The sequence below is a fragment of the Rattus norvegicus genome, chromosome 6 (genome assembly GCF_036323735.1).
Source record: "Rattus norvegicus strain BN/NHsdMcwi chromosome 6, GRCr8, whole genome shotgun sequence".
Lineage (NCBI taxonomy): Eukaryota > Metazoa > Chordata > Mammalia > Rodentia > Muridae > Rattus > Rattus norvegicus.
Genome location: NC_086024.1, coordinates 79,209,811 through 79,225,166, shown reverse-complemented (window position 1 = coordinate 79,225,166; position 15,356 = coordinate 79,209,811). Strand labels below are relative to the sequence as shown.

Sequence of the window (15,356 nt, the reverse complement as noted above, 5' to 3'; positions counted from 1 at the left end):
AGCAGGCTGTATTTGTATATGTATATGACAATATGTATGTGAATATATAAGTGTGTGTGAATATAGATATGATATAATATATATTAACCATAAATAAATATGTCATTAATTTGAAAAGAAATTGTCTAAGACACAGGAGGGATTGGAGGAAGGAGAGAAATGGGTAGAAATGAAGTAAATATAGTACTCATATATGAAATTCTCAAAAGATGTTTTAATTAAATAAAAAGAATCTGGTTAACTTTACTGTTGTTAGCATCACTGTCTATTACTCTACAGTACGTATATCCTGCAATTGAGATAATGTCTTTTTACAGTAAAAATATCCAAATGCCAAATTAAGAACTAATTAATTTTAAAATAAGTGAGCTGTATTCAGTGGGACTTCCTTACCAGTAGCAAATGTCATTGTTTTTCAATGACTTCATTACTATGGATATTTAAGATCAAATTGTAAAGTTCATCAACACCATTTGATTGAATAGCTATCCTAAGAACTAATTTCATAATACAACTTCTAACCACCATCATGGGATTGTTCAATAATAGGATTTCTATTATTGAAAAAAATGCACGTTAGTCTTCATTAGCAAATTAATTGAACCTAACACACTAAGAATTATCTCACAGAGAAGGAGTCAGAGGAAAGCTACTACAAAAACATCTTTAAAATGTTATTATATCATCCTAAGAAACATAATTATATGTTCTTCATTCATTCATTATGCTGCCCCTAGTAATTAACAGTAGATATAAGAGAAATAACTCACCCTAAAGTCTTTTTTGTGGGTGCAAAAAAGAGAGTAGGTAGGGCTCCCCAGGCCCCTTTTGTTACTATTGGGGTCTGGGATGGGAACTGTGAGGCAGATGCTCAGTGTTGGGGGCTGAGTTGGGACAGGGACTCCTCAACATCTGATGGCCTCTCTCTTGCTCTCAGAGAGCACCCTTGCTGGGGTGGGTGGTCCAGGGTTTCTTATTCCTTGGAGGTCATGCAGGCCACGAGGTCCACCACCCTATTGCTATATCCATATTCACTGTCATACCAGGAAATGAGCTCTACAAAGCTGTCATTGAGAGCAATGCCAGCCCCAGCATATATAGTGGAGGAGTGGGAGTTGCTGTTGAAGCCACAGGAGGCAACCTGGTTCTCAGTGTAGCTCAGGATGCCCTTTAGTGGGCCCTCAGATGCCTGCTTCACCACTTTCTTGATGTCACCATAATTGGCAGGTTTCTCCAGGCAACATGTCAGACCACAATGAATACATTGGTGGTAGGAACACAGAAGGCCATGCCAGTGAGTGTCCCATCAGCTTTGGGATGACCTTGTCCATAGCCTTGGCAGCACCAGTGGATGCAGAGATGATGTTCTGGGCAGCCCCATGGCCATCATGGCACAACTTTACAGAGGGGCCATCCACTGTCTTCTGAGTGGCAGTGATGGCATGGACCATGGTCATGAGTCCTTCCACAATGTCAAAATTGTCATAGATGACCTTGGCCAGGGGTCTAAGCAGTTGGCAGTGCAAGATGCATTGCTAAGAATCTCGAGTGAGTTGTCATATTTCTCATGGTTCACACCCATCACAAACATGGGAGCATCAGAAGAAGGGGCAGGGATGATGACCCTTTTAGCCCCAACCTTCATGTAGGCCCCACCCTTCTCTATGGTGGTGAAGATGCCAGTAGACTCCATGACATACTCAGCACCAGCATCACCCCATTTGATGTTAGCGGGATCTTGCTCTTGGAAGATGGTGATAGGCATTGATGACAAGTTCCCATTCTCAGTCTTGACTGTGCCACTGAACTTGCCATAGGTAGAGCTATAATGGAACATGTACACCACGTAGTTGAGGTCAATGAGGGGGTCGTTGATGACAGCAATCTCCACTTTGCCAGATACAGATGAGAAGGCAGCCTTGGTATGACCAAATCCATTCACACTGACCTTCTCCATCCTGTCTGTAGGTCAAGGCTGACACTGCCTTGACCTTAAGAAGATGTGGCTGTCTTGGAATAGGGAGGAACCCTAAAAAATCTTTTAAATAAAGGTTTCAGATAGGAACTCCCCTGGGCATAGAACACTCTGCAAGTCACAGATTTTATAACCAAGTTATAGGTAAAAAATAATAAAAACTTCAGAAAGGGACGTGACTTTAGGTTCATGAGATGCAGGGGTATTTCAACACCCATAATTCTAGAAGAGTGTCTTTGCCATATCATGGAATTCCTAAGAATTCTGGAAAAGGTTTAGGTGTCTGACTGTCCCTCCCATCCGTTTAAAAGTTGTATTTAGAATTTGACTGTCTGTCTTCCTTGAAGGGTCCAGATGGCTTATAGTTTTAAAGAGAGTGGTTCTTTATCTGAAGTTGTCTCACCAGGTTCCTGCTCCTAGATTCACCAAGTGATTTATTTTGTGAGTCTAGGTTTCCTTGAAAACTCAGCAGGATTCCTCACCTAGAATTTAAGAACAAATTCATCTATCTTTTCTTGAAGATATGGTTGGTATAGGGAGTCTAAATCAAGTGATTGTATAATTTCTGATTCTTTGTGTAATGAAGTTAAGTTCCCTGGGAAAATTACATTCAAACTTTGCATAATACAATATTAAAGTCTAGGCATCATTGATCCAAGAACCCCAAACCTGAAGTGCTCCAAAGTTGGAAACTTTAGAGCATCATGTGAGTCTTAAAATGTTTCAGATTTCAGGGCCTTGGTGACTGCTCAGGGTGGGACAGGGGAATGAAAAGCACTTGCCATGTAGGTGTGAGGATCTGAGTACAAATCCCCAGGATCCATGGAAAAGCTGATGCAGCACCACAGACAACTGTAACCCCAGCTCCCCCGAAGTGATGGAGGAAGCAAGGATGGAGCGTTCACAGGAGTTTGCAAGGTGACTAAGCTGTCTCATGCAGTGGGGAAGAGTGAAGAGCCATCTCAGACATGGTGGAAGGTGAGGACCAATACCCTCTGTCCTCTGCCCTCTGCACACGGGCTGTGTCACACACAACACTCACGTCAAACATATACATGGGAAAATTCTGTTTTTAACTTTCAGATTTTTTTAAACTAGAGATACATAAAGATCATGCATAAGTTTCAAAATCCAAAATATTCCAAAATCTGAAACTCTTCAAGTCCCAATCATTTCAGATACTGGATATATACTCTACTATACTTACAACCTCAAATGATCCTTTGTTTGTTGTTCTCAAAGATCTGTGGACTAACATGCCCCAGTTGGAAACCACTCGAATGTCCATCTACAGGAAAGTAGATGCATGATAGTATATACTCACAAAGATACTACTTGACCATTAAAAAATAAACAATTGATGTGTAAAACACAGACAAGTCTCACAAACCTTTTGCTGAGAAAAGGAAGCCACATTGAGGAGTGTGTGCTACATGACTCTACGTCTTATTTAAGAAAAATAAATAGTGTTCAAATAAGAAATATGCACAAGTTTTTCATCTTCTGTCCTTAGCCTTAAAATTTATTTTGTACATAGATAAAGAGGTAGAGAGATGTAAAATAGCTCACAACCATCTGTAACTCCAGTTCCAGGGAATCCAGTGGCCTTTTCTGGCATCTGTGGGCACCAGACAAAGTGTACAGTCATACATGCATACAAAACATCCATACAGTAAATAAATATTTTCTTAAAGCAAACATTACGCTCATTTATTTTCTGATTTATAATTCACACATCCCCAAATATTTTAAAAATTCTCTATGCATGAGCACTTTGTATTAGTGATACTGAGGAGGAAAGAGAGTAATGTCTCAAGAGATAAAGACTGCAGATATCAGGTGCTTGGATTAGCTGCTGCAAAGGACTGATTTTCCAGAGAATGTCCTGAAAGACAATGTCAACGGAAGAGTCCTGAATATCCCGATGGACCCAATGCACTAAGTCATGTGTGCACAAGCTGTGTACAGAAGGCAAGTCAACCTGGAAGCATGCTCTGTAAAGAGATATCTGAAAGAGAGTCTAGGTGTTGGTGTGATTAACAGCAAGGTCTCCAAAGTCAGGTGGCCTGTGTTTGAATCTCAACATTGCCACTAGAAATGTGTGTCTCTTGCAACTGATGAACGTGTTTTGAGCACTCCATCCTCTGTAAACAGAGGAACAATAACAACTCCTCACACGGAGGTCATGAGCACTGAATGCAGTACAAATTGTAAAGTGTCTGGGGAAATGCTGAGTATACGGAATTGTCGTGCGAGTACTTGCTAAATAAAATAAGCAAATGCATATGAAATCATGAACAGTATTCCTGAAGAACAGGATGGTGGGAATCTAATCTTATTGTTTAAAGTTAACATTCATCTCTAGATTTTTTTAAATGTTTTACAGTGGGAATTTGTTGCTATAGAATGAGGAAAACTAATTAAAAGATAGCCATTTATAAATCCATAAGGATCTTCACAGTATATGCAAGAAGTAAATTCCTCTCTACGAAGAGTGGTAACATAACCGACTCAGGATAAAGTTTTCTGGTGCATTAAAGTCTCCGTTTTAAAGAAGTTTGGGTCTAGACGTGTCCAGCTGAAAATTCAACTTATCTATCATCAGAAGACAAGTAAGACTAATGAATACATTTGTGCCATTCTGTTTCTATTCCTAGTTCCCACTGCCTTCATGGGACTCATTAGTACCCGCTTGTAAAAGACAATGTGCTGGAATCATAAAAACAGCGTCTTAAGTGAGGCCCAGACTCATTTGTTGGTGGCATTTAATTAAAATTGCTGTAGATGTGTAATAGTCTTCTCAAGGATACATTCTGAGGTGACAAATAGGAGGCTGTATTATTCTCCCTTAGAAACAATAGCAATGTGTGATAGATGTAAAGTGTTCTGATTCGAGGACGTTTAGAATCGCAATTCATCCCAGCTACATTTCTGATTTTTAATACTCAGGTTAAACTTAGATGGGCTACAGGTGTCTGTTATTCACTCCATGTAAGGACTATGTTCAGAGAGTTCCTGGATTTAAGGCAGCAACACTCTTGTTCCTGTCTCCTATGTGGCACATGGTCTGAAGTGTTCATCACATATGTTCCTTGGCTACTGGGGGCAGAGAGGAGAGAGAAGTGGGGTAGAGACATGTCCAAGGACACTCTCAGATCTTCTGTACATGGTTCTCACAGTATCTCTCAGCCTGTGCCTTCCCTTTCCTTCTGCAACTCAGACTGGCTAATCAATTACAGAAGCAGACAGGCTACCACTTAGGATGGGGCAGTGTGGAGTCCAGGAGACCCTGGCTAGTTTATTGACTAAGGATCAGAGAGAGCAGTGTGACTATACCTTACTGATTGGGACTAGAATACCCTGTACAGAGTTGTAACCAGTACTAGGAGACAGGAAATATCAAAGCAAGAAGTCTACTCCAAACTCTCTGACCAACACAGTAGCTCTTGACAGCCATTCACCTTAACAGGCATACCTCACACTTAATTTAGGATTTACTGCCCTCCTCCCAACTCCAAACCCATTGGGAGCTGACATTTCTTTTATAATCATACTTTTCTACTCATACTTCATGAACCTATGGACAGCAGCCACCTAGTACAGCCAATCAGAATTCTTTCTCACTCGTTTTAGGAATGGTTCTAGAATAGTCTATTTCTCAGGTATAAGATGGGCAATTTCAATAAATGGCACTGTTTAGTTCCAAAGGGAGTGAGCTGATCTGCAGTCAGAAAAGAGTCAGTGCTAAGAGAATTAGAAACTCAAAAGAGAAACAAAACTCTGCCAAGCTAGAGTGTCTCACAAGTCCCCAGGTATAGGGCAAGTGGACCATGCCACCAGACAGAAGAATTGGTAAGGCTGAGCAGGCTCAAATCCCCAGGAATCTCAGAACTGAGAACAGCAGCATGGAGACAGCTCCCTGTCAAACTATCTTACCTGGAACACTTAACCATGATTCCCCACTGAGAGAGCCATGACAATCGGTCAAGTAGCATAAAAACCCAAAGTTCTCCATGCTAATGAGATATCTAGATGGTCCTCTAGTGTTTAGCCACTGAGCTCTCCTTCCTGGGCTCAAAAGCAAAAGGTACTTTATCCCTGGTTCACCCTGAGTAAGGTGGATAAATTCAAATAAAGCAATTTAGAAAAGCAAGGTCATTCTCTTTCATCAATGATCATCTTGGGGATGGGAGTGGGGGAGGGTGTTTGATGTAAAGAGCTGTGCCTAAATCTCCAGAAGGTCTCTCTTCCTCCTCCATACTCTCTGCACTGACTAGGAACCAAGCCAGCTTCTGCCCATCCCAGGCTCAACCATCCCCTTCCAGCCTGACGTGTAAATTTGAACCCCGTTCTCAACTCCCAGTGGTACCCCAGCAGTGTCTTGGTACACAGGAGACTGGGAACCAAATATGCTCTTTGATGTCTTCTTAATGTTTTAACTGTAAGACACCATTGGGACTTCCTTTTCTGGTCTTGTCTATTTGGTGATCTGTGTGTTTCTTATATTTGTATGTGTGGTCTTTCCAGAGTTTGGGGAAGTTTTCTTCTATGATCTTATTGAAGATTTGGGCTATGCCACTGATCACTAACTTGAAATTCTTCTTCCCCATGTATGCCTATAATTCAAAGATTTTTTTCACAGAGTCCCACATTTTCTGTGTGCTCCTTCACTGTGTGGTTGTTATTGTTGTTTAATGTTCCTTACTTAGTTCCTTGCTTTTTTATTTCATCACTGAGACCCGATAGCCTATCCTCTGCTTGATGCATTCTATGCCTAAGACTTCCCTCTGAGTTTCTAGATGAGCTACTGGGTTTTTCGATTTCATCTTCATTCACCTTGAATCTCCCTCAGTGTTTCTGTCTCTTATTCAGTTCTTTCTCAAGTCCTGTGCTGTCTTTGTCAGGTCCAATATCCTATGTTTGTGTTTCTTCTCCTTACGCTCTCTTCCTGAGCTGATTTCCTATTTCTTTATGTCTTCTTTAAACTCCTTGGATTCTGTGAGAAGGCTCATGGGTTTTTTGTTTGTTTGCTTGCTTTGATCTTTTAATTTCTGTGACCTAGAGTCTGCCTAGATAATTCTCATCGATAAGCCATTCTATAGACTAGTAGATTTTAGAGAGAAGATGCTGGCTTGGCCTTTCATATTGTTGGTATTCCTGTGCTAAGACCTGGACATGTGGACCACCTTTGTTAGTTTTAAGTTCGTTACAGATGGAGCCTCTTTGGGGAGAAGGGAGGATGTGGGGATGGATGTGGTCTAAAGGTTAGAATTGTTTTGGGTTAAATGGAAGTCAGGTTGGCAGAGGAGTGGGGTGGTACATGATGTGCTTCTTGTGCTAAGCTTGGCGTGTAGGGGTAGACAGATCAGAATGAAGAGTTGGATATGTAATGGGAGAGTCCTGTAGAACAGATAGGTAGGAAGGATGCTGGCCCAAACCTGGCTCCTCTGTGGTGAAGTCGGGGAAAACAAGACCAGGCTGTTTCACTGTCTGTGGGTCTCAGGCTAATCTGGCATGGATAGAGACTCAGGGGTATTCACCAGGCCAGACTCTGGGGAAGGAGGTGAGAAGTGGAGTGAAGGAGGAAGCCTAAAGGATCTGTGGGTGAGTAAAGATAATAGATCTTGGCAGAAATCTAGATGTTGGCACAGGATGAACTGGTGAGGCTAGACTGGGGCATGGAATTTAGAACTCTAGAAGCCTAAAGGTCAGCTACTGCAAGACAAGGCTGTCCAGCTAGGATGTGGTCCTGGTCATGGGGGTACTCACCAGGCTGTACCCTATAAGCATGGGAAATATGGGTGTGGTGTGGGGGGATGTAGGCATCATGTCTCCTTAATCTTATAAACTAGAAAGAATAACTACAAGCAACTATGAAAAAACACAAGTAAATAATTTATATAGTAATGCAAGCCATCCAACTATTGATATGTATGTAATCCAGCCAACTATATATATGTAACAATAATAATTAAAAAAAATAAGAGGCAATGAATTTTCAAAAGAACAGAGAGACGCAAGAGGAGCTGGATGGAAAAGAGTTTGGAAAGGGGGAGAGGAAATTATATAAATCCGGTATTCATTTATGAAATTCACAAAAAAATAAAATGATACTATATATATTAAAATATACATAGATTTCAAACTTGGTTAGGGGCTTGGAAGATGGCGCAATCGGTAAGAGTACTCACTGCATAAGCATTAAGATCTGGGTTTGAATTGCTGTGTAATATGAGGGTCTGGGTTCAAATCCCTAACATTCATGTTAGTCAATATGAAACAGACACAGCTGGATCCCAGTGAGCTAGCTGGCCAGCTAGTCCAGCCAAGGAGAAAATTTTGTCAAATACACTTGTTTAGAGTCTAGTGATTCGAATAAAATTTTTTCCAATCTGAATGAATTATGAAGTATTCATTTAAATTTAACTTGGGCACGTCCAGTTTCTGTTTCAGAACAAAGCTGACATTGTTGGCATATTTTACTGAAGCAATTGTTTGTCCTTGAGTCTTATTAGGCTTGCTGAACCTGCATTACATGCTTGAGACATCAGAGTGCACAATCAAACTGAGTACATTGTTAAGTGAAACACACTGAAAGGTGAAAGTCTGTGTGATGTCTTGATTCCCTGTGTAAGCTAAACTCCGGGTCTGACGCTCCTTAAATCATGCAAACTAGAAAGTAAATGACTACGAGCAACGTAGAAAGGCATGAGTAAATTATCCGTTTGTGCAGTGGTCATGCTGTCTGACCTACGTACGCAATCTAACCACTTACGACTCAATGTAAGGTTTTCTGGCAGCAACACCAGGGTTGCTGGAAACTTCTTAGCAATCCAGAACCTCGAGCTGCTGCAGACACTGGGACTCAAAGCTGCATCTCAACGCTATCCCATTTGCACATTGAAATTTAAGAAGCATGTTTTAACCAAACTCCCCTGGATTATAGTTGAGGAAAATAAGCCTGGGGACGTTAAGTGGAGCATCACGACCAAACAGCTAGTTAGAAAACCAGCTGGGACTCCCGGGTCTCTTAGCTCACAAGCCAATAGACCTCAGAATAGTGCAGAATTTCAGAGAAGAGGGATTTAAGTGAGTGTACCATCCCGGAAATGGGCATTGATTGTTCCCATCATCTCTGTACAAAGCCCACACCGAGATCCTGAGTGAGTCCAATCACGGTGCCTCCTCCAAACACCCGCCACAGACTAGCTTCCCAGCAGCCTCCCCTGTGAGACACTCCTGCTGCCTCACTGAAAGGACTTCCCCTTCGCCTGCCTCAGTCTGACCAATCTCTGAAGTTCTGTTAAAGAGCCAGCTACTGAGTGAAGACATTCAACCCTCTCCTATTTCTCTCTTCCTCGGATGTGCTCCATCAGGTACGTTATAAATGAAAGCAGCCTGGAATATTTTTCTGGCATCTTAAAACAAAAATATTAACAAAGATATGTTAATATTTTATATTAACAAATTATTGTGTTTTATTATTATGTTAATTATTGTGTTGATAATGTGTTAATATCAATATATTAATACTAAAATATTAACATGCCTTATTTTGTCAATAAATATATAAAATATAATTATAAATTACATTATGAAATTTATTATATTTTAATTAATATTTAAATAATTTGTTTATATAAATACACTAAATATATAACAAATATATAGTAAATATTAACAAAAAGATACATGGAGATCTTTCTATCTATTGCCCTTCTCAATACTGCTATGTTTCCTTTCCTGGCTTGCTTGTGTTATGCTGCCTGTATTTTAAATTTTTCCTTAGAACAACACTGGAGACATTACTAAGCTCTGTAGTAGAAGGGATCACACTCTTTCTAAATGGAAGATCCAATAAGAGCATCCATGAGTTGTGGCCATTTCATTTTTATTCACATAATGCCCATGTTATGAAGCACAGCTCTGTTTAAACTGCTGTATTTTTGTGGCACTAAACAACTTTATTTATCATATAATTCTAAGCAAGATCGATTTCCCCTTAACTTCTACCATGTGTCCTCAGTTCTGCCCTTTGAAGTAATTATAGTAACTTGAATCCATCATCCATAGGGGGAAAAGAACTATAATGATTTGAACTAATTTGACAAAAAGACTTTGTCAACCTTCAGCAGACCTAGCAATTAGAAGCAATGAACAAGCAGCCCTGTCTCCCATGTTTCTTGACCCTGTGACTCCTACTGAATTTATGCTATCAATAAATCTCTATGGAAGTCACCCTTTCTGGGTGACTATATGAGTAAGCTTACAAGCTCACTCATCCCTGATTCTGCAAGATGGAAACCATTTCACCATGAAAGCTTAAGGCCAATTTACTCTTTACATACAGATTTTCCCAAGTTGGTAAAAGATAGCCCTGCTCTCTCACTCTCCCCAATATGGCATTACAGTTCTTCCTTGGGTGTCATTTTCCATGACTGCTCTCCCAGCGACCACTTCTTGGATACTGCTAGAATTCTACCTCCAAAGTTCATAAACATCCCCAAATTCCTGGACTATTTTCTTTAATACTCCATCTACATACTAGAATCTCCTTCTGAAGACACTGTTCTCTCTTCCCACTTAACTGATGACTGCTTATTTTCCTTTTGTTAACACACCACAAAGACAAGGAAGAAGGAATTTCTTTTTTTTTATTAACTTGAGTATTTCTTATATACATTTCGAGTGTTATTCCCTTTCCCGGTATCCGGGCAAACATCCCCCTCCCCCCTCCCCTTCCTTATGGGTGTTCCCCTCCCAACCCTCCCCCCATTGCCGCCCTCCCCCCCACAGTCTAGTTCACTGGGGGTTCAGTCTTAGCAGGACCCAGGGCTTCCCCTTCCACTGGTGCTCTTACTAGGATATTCATTGCTACCTATGAGGTCAGAGTCCAGGGTCAGTCCATGTATAGTCTTTGGGTAGTGGCTTAGTCCCTGGAAGCTCTGGTTGCTTGGCATTGTTGTACATATGGGGTCTCGAGCCCCTTCAAGCTCTTCCAGTTCTTTCTCTGATTCCTTCAACAGGGGTCCTATTCTCAGTTCAGTGGTTTCTGCTGGCATTCGCCTCTGTATTTGCTGTATTCTGGCTGTCTCTCAGGAGCGATCTACATCCGGCTCCTGTCAGTCTGCACTTCTTTGCTTCATCCATCTTGTCTAATTGGGTGGCTGTATATGTATGGGCCACATGTGGGGCAGGCTCTGAATGGGTGTTCCTTCAGTCTCTGTTTTAATCTTTGCCTCTCCCTTCCCTTCCAAGGGTATTCTTTTTCCTCATTTAAAGAAGGAGTGAAGCATTCACATTTTGATCATCCATCTTGAGTTTCGTTTGTTCTAGGGATCTAGGGTAATTCAAGCATTTGGGCTAATAGCCACTTATCAATGAGTGCATACCATGTATGTCTTTCTGTGATTGGGTTAGCTCACTCAGGATGATATTTTCCAGTTCCAACCATTTGCCTACGAATTTCATAAACTCGTTGTTTTTGATAGCTGAGTAATATTCCATTGTGTAGATATACCACATTTTCTGTATCCATTCCTCTGTTGAAGGGCATCTGGATTCTTTCCAGTTTCTGGCTATTATAAATAAGGCTGCGATGAACATAGTGGAGCATGTGTCTCTTTTATATGTTGAGGCATCTTTTGGGTATATGCCCAAGAGAGGTATAGCTGGATCCTCAGGCAGTTCAATGTCCAATTTTCTAAGGAACCTCCAGACTGATTTCCAGAATGGTTGTACCAGTCTGCAATCCCACCAACAATGGAGGAGTGTTCCTCTTTCTCCACATCCTCGCCAGCATCTGCTGTCACCTGAGTTTTTGATCTTAGCCATTCTCACTGGTGTGAGGTGAAATCTCAGGGTTGTTTTGATTTGCATTTCCCTTATGACTAAAGATGTTGAACATTTCTTTAGGTGTTTCTCAGCCATTCGGCATTCCTCAGCTGTGAATTCTTTGTTTAGCTCTGAACCCCATTTTTTAATAGGGTTATTTGTTTCCCTGTGGTCTAACTTCTTGAGTTCTTTGTATATTTTGGATATAAGGCCTCTATCTGTTGTAGGATTGGTAAAGATCTTTTCCCAATCTGTTGGTTGCCGTTTTGTCCTAACCACAGTGTCCTTTGCCTTACAGAAGCTTTGCAGTTTTATGAGATCCCATTTGTCGATTCTTGATCTTAGAGCATAAGCCATTGGTGTTTTGTTCAGGAAATTTTTTCCAGTGCCCATGTGTTCCAGATGCTTCCCTAGTTTTTCTTCTATTAGTTTGAGTGTGTCTGGTTTGATGTGGAGGTCCTTGATCCACTTGGACTTAAGCTTTGTACAGGGTGATAAGCATGGATCGATCTGCATTGGAAGAAGGAATTTCTATTTTCTGAGCCTCTGATTAGCTTTCCAGATTTCTCAATATACATTTATTCATTTGACAAACATTGAGAATCTTCTATTTTCTAGGTATATGCTAGAGCAGCCCACCTATTATAACTGAGGTAGCAGAAAGAATTCTTTCATACACAGAAGAAAATGGGGAGAGGAAATTTATGATTCTAAATTCTCATAGAATTCTCTCTTTATTTAGCAGGACATATCTGAAAACAAGCACTATTTCAAAGATCTATGAACGTCTACATTCTCCTTAATAACTTGCCTCCCAGCAAAGCTGGCATCTCTGCATTTCCTCTTCATTAATGTGCAGCATGTGACATAAGACTAAGGGACAATGTAGAGAGAAATGACAATTTCTGTGGATTTTTCAGAGCTATTAGGAACAACAGCAATAGAGAACCTCCATGGCTGACACCCACACTGTGTCAACCACTGTCTCTAAGGAGGTTCACCACCTCAAGAAGCTTGTAGCCTAACTACGTGATCACCTTAGTCTTCAAAGTCCTCAGTACATGAGCTCTGTTCAGTGAACCCTATTTCCTGGTTGGTTTCATCCATACCATAGCTGCTTAAGAACAGGATCTATTCTTCCTACCTTTTTGTTTACAAAAATCAATATGTACTGAATTGAGACCTCTTCTACAACCCTTACCAGAACATACAGTGTTTTAAGTGCAGCCTGCAAATTTATTGGTAAAGTGCTACATATTGAGTAGGCTCCCTTTGGCTTACCTAAGACAAGGCAGCATAAAAAACAAGTACTTTAGAAATGCCTTTTAGTGACAATACACTAAAAGTCATTATAGCACTTAATAGCAGCTTACTACGTATACAAACATATCATTTTAAAGGAGGAAGTACAAAGCAGAAAGGTTCTAAATTTTTACTTGGTTGATAACTAGCTTTTAAATAGCTGCAGCATGCCAGTTGGCATGATATAAGTGCATTTTCACTTCAAAAGAGGTAGTTCACAATTCTGAATATGTGAATAAATGGGTTGTTGCAAGGTATTCAACACACACACACTCTCACACACATACTGGCACACACTGGCACACACACTCAAACTGGCACATGCACACTCTCAAACACACACTCACACACTTGCAGGCACCACTTTGACCATTGGCAACTTTCTCTTGGCTTACTCGGGCTTGAGTCAAGTGGTTCACCCACTTTGCCTTTCACCAGTGCCACCTCCTTATAGACCATAACTGTCTGGCATCGAGTGGAATCATGATTTAGCAGAAGGGCAAGAAGGAGGCAGGATGGAGTGCTATCTTCCCTAATTGCTATTTAAAGGAGACAATAAAAAGGATGAAACAAATTAAATTAGCAAAGAAGCAAGAGCCTCCCAATGAACTGGCCAAGATAATCAACTTGGAAAATTAGCTATTAAACCTCCACACATGCCCATTTTCATAATTTTGTGTGTGTGCTTATGAAATGCAAACCACCCCTATTGAAATGGCTGGGATGAAGGTGTTCTTCATTTCTGAGAGAAACGTCATTAGCAATTGGCCTTGATGAAGTTGGAACTGAGGGTTTTTTTATGTCCCAGTTCATTATTGCTCATTTCAGTCTTGGAGCATTTTGACTGGAGCTGGGGACTGTGGGAAAGTGGAGAAAATGACTCAGATCTGTCACTCTTTGCTTTATTCTCATTTCCTAATGTGGACACCAGAGTACAGATTTTTATCATTATGAAAACTCATTTCAAACATGCAGAATATGTTCCAGGAAAATACTAATTTTTTGCATTCATTTATTGTGGGTTGGCACATGTGCCATAGGCCACACACGAAGGTCAAAGAACATCTCTGTAAGTCAATTTCTCCTCCTGCCATGTGAGTTTTAGGGAATCAAAGTCAGGTCATGAGAAAGTGCCTTCTCCCATCCTGGACCCTCTTCCAATCTTCTACCTCTTCTAATATGGTTGTACCTGACTCTTGGGTATAGGGTCACTTTATGTTGGCATAGTTTGGGGGCTATTTTGTTGGGTTCTATTACCTACCACCCTTCCAATCTTTATTCCACCTCAATTCCTTCCAATCCCCTAACACTAGGTAGGAGAGAAAGAAGTTTAGAGAGAAAGGGATAGTAGACTTCATTAGGCTACTCCCTGCTGATTTTGGGTGTCCAGTTCTTAGGGGCAGGTCCAATCTTTGTCATCAGAATATACAGGAATCCAGCAAATGCAACAGCAGGAACCAGCCACAGCAGGGACAGCAGTAGGAAGAGCAGCAGCCACCACAGGCCCTCTCTGGGATCTCCCATTTACACTCTCTCCAGAATCCCCAGAATTAAATTATCTGCAGTTGGCAAAAATCATGCCCCTCCTAAAGCATGAGACAATCATAGTTAATGGTTGTGGACAAACCGAAATGCCCCATATCCCACACTTGGACTTAAAACAAAAACATAATCACATAACTGATTTTTTTAAGAAACAAAAATTCTGACTACAGATGTATATGTACACATCTGTTTGGTTAGGGCCCACACAGTCCCTTATTCTCTACATTTTGACCATTCATGAGTGTCTGTAACCATCTCCATATGTTGCAAATAGTAGCCTCTTTGATGGGGTGGGCTCAGGATGAGGTGAGAGCTACGCTCACATGGGTGTAAGGATAGGCATTTAGAAATCAGTTATAACTTCATTTATTTTCTTTCTGTGGGCTCTTGGGTGTTTATTCCTCTTCAGTCTGGGGTACTTTCTGTAGGACTGTTTTGGTAGACGTGAATCCTTTTAACCTGTTTGTATCAAGGAGAGCCTTTCTTTCTCTTTCAACTATGACAGACAGTTATTGTGGGGTAAAGAATTTTGGATTGGCATCCATGGTCTTTGTGAGCTTGGAGTGCATAGCCCTGTGCTCTTTTGGAGCTTTAAAAAGCTTCCGTTGGGAAATCATCTGTAACTCTGATGGTTTTCCTTTACATGGGACTCATGATTCTTCTCCTGCAGTTTTCAATACCCTCTTTTTGTTCTGTCTTT

The 15,356-nt window shown here is 40.8% G+C and overlaps 1 pseudogene; it reads right to left on the bottom strand.

Moving 5' to 3' along the window:
- Window positions 1–973: 973 nt before the first annotated feature.
- Gapdh-ps103 (Glyceraldehyde-3-phosphate dehydrogenase, pseudogene 103) lies at window positions 974–1,957 on the bottom strand (annotated as a pseudogene).
- Window positions 1,958–15,356: the final 13,399 nt, after the last annotated feature.